The sequence below is a fragment of the Ovis canadensis genome, chromosome 1, assembly GCF_042477335.2.
Source record: "Ovis canadensis isolate MfBH-ARS-UI-01 breed Bighorn chromosome 1, ARS-UI_OviCan_v2, whole genome shotgun sequence".
Classification (NCBI taxonomy): Eukaryota; Metazoa; Chordata; class Mammalia; order Artiodactyla; family Bovidae; genus Ovis; species Ovis canadensis.
In genome coordinates, this window is record NC_091245.1 from 7,497,185 (window position 1) to 7,503,143 (window position 5,959).

A 5,959-nucleotide genomic window follows, 5' to 3' on the forward strand; every position below is an offset into this window, starting at 1 on the left:
ATTCCCGTACACAGAAATTACCTTTGTTCACCCCTAACTGCCATCACCCTTCCTTTGTGTCTTCTTTCAACACCAGGATCCCCATCTTGAGCCTAAATCACTTCATTTGGAACTCAGCCAAGCCTGGACACATCCGTAGGATGCCTGGGATGAAATTTTCAGGGATCAGTTTACCTGGGAGACCATGCACCTCTTGACAAGAACTTATCCAGAGGGAACAAAACCAAGGCCAGCAGGAGGTTAGTGACAATGAACTTGAAGACACCAGCCATCTGGGCACCAGAATCCATAGAAATATCAGCACTGGTGTTGACCTTGTGGGGGAAGACCAGCCCCAGGGACTGGATAAGATCTCAGAGGCCTGGGCATCAGTGTTGGCAGCTCCAGGGAGGATGTGCAGGCCATCTGACAGCAGCAGGGACCACGCTGGCAAATGGAAGAATGTGACCTTGAATCCACCTAAGTCAGGAAGGAGGATATATTGGCTCACACATCCTGGAAAGACTGAAGGCAGGAGGAGAAGGGGATGACAGAGGATGAGTTGATTGGATGGCATCACCAACTCAATGGACATGAGTTTGAGCAAGCTCTGGGAGTTGGTCATGGACAGAAAGGCCTGGTGTGCTGCAGTCCATGGGGTCACAAAGAGTTGGGCACAATTGAGCAACTGAACTGAACTGACTGACATCTGGAAGGCCAGGGCAGAGTTGGCCTCTGGGAACCCAGATCCCAGGGTGGAGATGACACCCTCAGGTGTGACTTTGCTCCCTACCTCTTCCTTCTCTTCTCTGAGCTTGTTCCCTTCATGTGAAGTGGGTTCACGCTTACACAGCCATAGACCTGGCCAATGTTGGCATTGCCTGCTATCATCCCAGCTTGGTTCCCGGAGCACACTTCAGTACCTGTAAGGAGATTGGCCTTGGGGAGAATCCCTGGGCCCACCCACAGACTAATCAAAGAGGCCAGTGGAATGGACCAGGAATATAAATGGGTAGTCACATGGCAGTGAGCTGGTTGTAGCAGAGAAGGAAGTGTTTCCCATAGGAAATGACGATCTGACTACCCAAGGTGGGCAGAGCTCTATGGAGGTGTCTCAGGGGCACTGGGAGGAGAGCTGCAGTGGAGACATCCCTGGGACCCCACTGGGAGAGGAGAATGGTGGTGGATCTCCACAAGGAGACCAGGGGCCATGTTTCCTGAACCCAGGAGGCTACCGGAGCCAAGTGGGAGACAGTTGCAAGGGCAGAGATCTCACAACTTAGAGGTACCCCGCTTGTGATAGTTTTTATCCCCTTATTGTGATGCCCTGAGTGAACAGGGTCACATTTCTTTGTTAGAGACATTTGTATGTGTAAATTACAGTCCTTACAAAGTCCTGAGTTCCTTGACCACCAGACCTGTTTCTGCTCCCCCAGAGGACACAGCCCAGCACCTTACGTAATGCAGAAGATGTAATTAGCAGTCAAATATATTCATTTTATTCTGATCAAAAGGCCCAGCTTTACCTTTTTATCTGAACCTGTCATTTGGGACATAAATTAAGCCCTAACACTGAGTCAGCCCCAAATAGCCATGGTGTTGTGGTCCCTGTTATGGAGCTACTCAGGTGCTCCTACCAAAGTGCCAACAGCGGAGGTTACAACATCTCGGACACAATGATCCCTTCACCCTCCTATTGTGCCCTGTGGATTTCAGAGAACCTCTGTCAGCTGGTCCTCGGGGTATTTCCAGAAGGGAAGGGATGTGCGACTTGCTCCTGTTCCAGATAAAGCTTTGAGGTAGGTCCAACCTCTGCATGTTCGGACTCCGGGCCCAGGACTTGTTTCGACACATTGCACTGGCTGCTAGTAAGGACGGTTCTGGGTGAATTACATCTTTCTGAAGAGCGTGAAGTTTTTGCCAAACAGTTCCTTTCCTTTTGCTGGAAACTACAACTTCCCTGATGTGTAGACACTTTCTGCCATGAATCAATGACCAAGACCACTTACCACAAGTTGCAAATGACAGGCTGAAATGTGCCTTGTCATGTGAATTTCTATCTCAGTGCCTTCAGAACTCTAGGGAAAGCCACTTGGTACCCCATCCTGGTCACTGGAAAGTTGCCTGATAAAAATGGAAAGAAAAAATGTAACCCTCTCTCTCTTTGCTCCCTCCCTCTGCCTCTCCAGACTCCTGCCCTCCATCTCCCCTCTGTTTCACATCCTGTGACTCACAGACCTGCAGGTGAGTCACTGAGATCCCCTGAGTGAGTGTGCTTGGCCAGGGCCAGGTACCCTTCTTGTCAGGAGGCGCCTCCAACACACACTCCTCACGACGTGCCCCAGCAAGCCTTGGGAAGAGACAGACCTCAGAGCTGCTCTCTCCTTGCTCAAGCTCTCTCTTCCCCATTGAGAGACATCCTTACATCAACCCTCCTAGCTGAAGGCAGTCAGAACTTCCTGCAGTTGAAAAACTCTTATGGGTGTTAGATTGTTTTTCAAACACAGCAAACCCTTCTTGGTGTCCCCCCTTACCTGGTCAGGGTCTGAAGACACTGCCTCCGTGTGTCCAGCTGCAATGGTGAGAAATCTCACAGACCCTCACAAGCTGATGATGTCTGACAGATTGGAACCTAAGTTGCTTGGTTGAGTGTGCTCTGTTCAGTCGCTAAGTTCTGTCTGCCTCTTTGTGACCACATGGACTGTAGCCTGCCAGGTTCCTCTGTCCATGGATTCTCCAGGCAAGAATACTGAAGTGGGTTGCCATTTCCTTCTCCAAGGGATCGTCCCTACCCAGGAATGGAGCCCGGGTCTTTGCATTTCAGGCAGATTCTTTACTGTCTGAGCCACCAGAGAAACTATAAGTTCCTTGGTTAATAGAGCATATTTGCAGAAAATATTCTTGTTACAGTGCCCAAGAATTGGTACCTCTACATAGATTAAATTTCTCTTCCTTTCCCTTCCTTCTTTTTCTCTTTTTTTCTTTCCTTTTCTCTTCTGTATTAGCATACAAGCTTTTAGAAAGTGGGGTGCTGACTATCTGGCCCAACTCCTTGAATCATGCTTGGTGTATGCTGAGCTCAACAGATATTTGGTTTATTGACTGATTTTTCAAAATTGATGTCAGAATGTTCTGAGCTCAGGGAGGTAATGGACCTTCTCTGTTTTCTTCCCCAAGTGAGTCACCCACAGAGTCACTGCAAGATAACAGTGGCAATGTTTTACGTGCCAGACACAGTGTTGCGCATTTCATATAGGAGCATCTCATTAAATCCATGTAAAACTCTATGGTGTTGGCATTGCTATTATTTGCATCTTCACCACCAATGAAACTAAGATTCTGGGCTCTCCAGCCTATAAGTGGACGAGCAGGGATTTGAACCCAGGTCCTGCTGACTGCAGAGGCTGTATCCATCCCCAGGTATGTGTCTACAGGTCAAATTAATCACCTTTATGTGACCCAAGTGGAGAAGGAAATGGCAAACCACTGCAGCATTCTTGCCTGGAGAATCCCATGGACAGAGGAGCTTGGTGGGCTACAGTCCCTGGGGTCACAAAGAGTTGGACACGGCTGAGCAACTAACACACGTGTGACCAGAGAGAAGTGACGTTTCATTCAAGTTTCAGCAGGGCAGAATGCAGGGGTATCACCTCAAGATTGCTGGGACATTGAGTCAATGACAAAGAAACCCATGAGGGCAGCCAGTCTAAGCCACACAGCCCCCCAGTATCATAGAGAGGCCCCCAGTCTCACAGGACGTGACCAGGACTCTACGGAAAAGCAGTTATCCAGGAAATCAGGTCGCAGAGAACCAGATCTTCACTTCGATGGGAACACAGACTGTTCTCTCCATCACTGATGTGCAGCCATCTCAGGAGTCATGGGATTCCTCTGCCCAGACCCCAACCTGCCCCAGGTGAGAGTAAGTGTGCCCCGCACCCCATCCCGTTTGGTCTTCTGAACTTCAAGTTGGTAATTTCTGTGTCTCTTGGCTCGACTCAGATAAAGATGACTTTTTCCAAGTGAATTTTATCACAGATGAATATCTGTCCCTATCTAGCCTAAATATGTATGTGTGTATGTATATGATATTATATACACACACACGAACCCCTACTGAACCTAGAGTTCTTTGCCCAGTATAACTGAAGGTCAGCAATATCCACATACGGTACAACCAGACTAGGAACAAACCTCAGCACCTGGACCAACGTTCCTCTCCTCCGATCCCCACGTGGTCTATGGCTGGTGGGCTGGCATTGCTTCTAACAGGGACGTTTGCTTTGCTTTCAGAGTCTCCTCACCTCAGCAGGAAACATCATGGCTTCTCAAGTGTCCGTCCGAATAGCCTGGCATAGAGAGGTGTCTCTGATTTGCAATTCCCACTCCTGGTGGTGTTTGGCACCAAATGCTGTGGACCCAGTTTCCCCTTTGACTTTGGCCGGGGTCACCAGGCCACCCTACTTGAGCAGCTCCAGCACTGCTAATGCAATTCCTATCAATGCTTCTGTTTTGAATGAGTGACTCTGGATTCTTTGTTCAAACAAGTCTTTCTTCTGAGTATCAATAATTAACTGCTAAACCGGTTAAGTCCAAAGCTCTCTCAGAAAAATTGTTAACATTTAACCATGAAGACAATCCTGGTTTACATTTGTTATATATATTTTTTCTTTATATTGTACACTCTGGCAAATCTAATCATTTTGACTTTGCAGCTGTTTGATAGTCATGTCCTAATCTTTCTTTCACTCAGTGTATCTTTGAAAGTTCTAGAAGTACATATGTTAGCCTCAAATACATTTCTACCAAGCCCCAAGCAGACCCAGGATCCTGACTGTGCTCCAAACCAAATTTTACTGTTAAGTATAAATTACTAGTTTGTGGATGTTTACTTTAATGTTTTCAATAAATGTTTCTCCACCATATATGAAAGAGAACAATTGGCTTGCAGTGAACATATATAACAGGCTCCTTTGTGTAGTTACGGGGCAATGCCATCTGTAGCCTCTTTTATTTAGCCAAGGTAACTCAATTTTTTTCCATCGATAACAATAAACAATGAAACCTCATCTGTTTGGGGAATGGTGAAAAGGGACTTCAGATTCAATTACGTGTTATAGTTATTAATCATCTAGCTAATTGGCTGAGGAATACCATTGCCTAGGGCAGTATAAATTATTTTGACCCAACAGTATTTGCTTAATCAGATTTCACAAATCAACTAATGGAAAAATAAATAAATGCATACAAGGCTCTAAACTGGGCATTAGATGACTGACATCTGTCCTTGTGTTTAAGAATCTTACAGTCTAGTTGATGACACATGACATGACTTTTCTGAGCAAGATGGCAGGCCCTGATTCTCACTTAACCACCACTACACAAGTTGCCTTGAGTCGTTTTTGAAACAAGCATCCTTCTGTATCCCTTTGTCTGTGTGTCCATCAGTTCAGTTCAGTTCAGTCACTCAGTCGTGTCTGACTCTTTGCGACCCCATGAATCACAGCACGCTAGACCTCCCTGTCCATCACCAACACGCAGAGTTCACTCAGACTCACGTCCATCGAGTCCGTGATGCCATCCAGCCATCTCATCCTCTGTCGTCCCCTTCTCCTCCTGCCCTCAACACCTCCCAGCATCAGAGTCTTTTCCAATGAGTCAACTCTTCGCATGAGGTGGCCAAAGTATTGGAGTTTCAGCTTTAGCATCATTCCTTCCAAAGAAATCCCAGGGCTGATCTCCTTCAGAATGGACTGGTTGGATCTCCTTGCAGTCCAAGGGACTCTCAAGAGTCTTCTCCAACATGCAGACACTACATGCCCTGATTGCAGAATGGAGTTAAAAATTAGCCACCTCCCAAAATCTGCGGGGCATTTCTGCAAATACAGTGTTGACAGGACAAGAGAGAACAAACCACTGACTTCTGAGGAATGCTTCATGTTAAGGGATAAATATGCCTGTGAAGGAAGTATGCTAGGTC

General features: G+C 46.9%; 1 long non-coding RNA gene across 2 annotated transcripts; it reads right to left on the minus strand.

The window, feature by feature from the left end:
* Positions 1-616: 616 nt before the first annotated feature.
* LOC138428815 (uncharacterized) lies at positions 617-4,403 on the minus strand. 2 transcript variants are annotated; one of them, XR_011252598.1, is made up of 3 exons: positions 4,284-4,403; positions 1,989-2,103; positions 617-902 (listed from the first exon to the last, which is right to left on the minus strand). It is a non-coding gene; the product is annotated as an uncharacterized lncRNA (long non-coding RNA). The 2 variants fall into 2 exon arrangements; XR_011252596.1 differs by having other exon boundaries at positions 4,174-4,403.
* Positions 4,404-5,959: the final 1,556 nt, after the last annotated feature.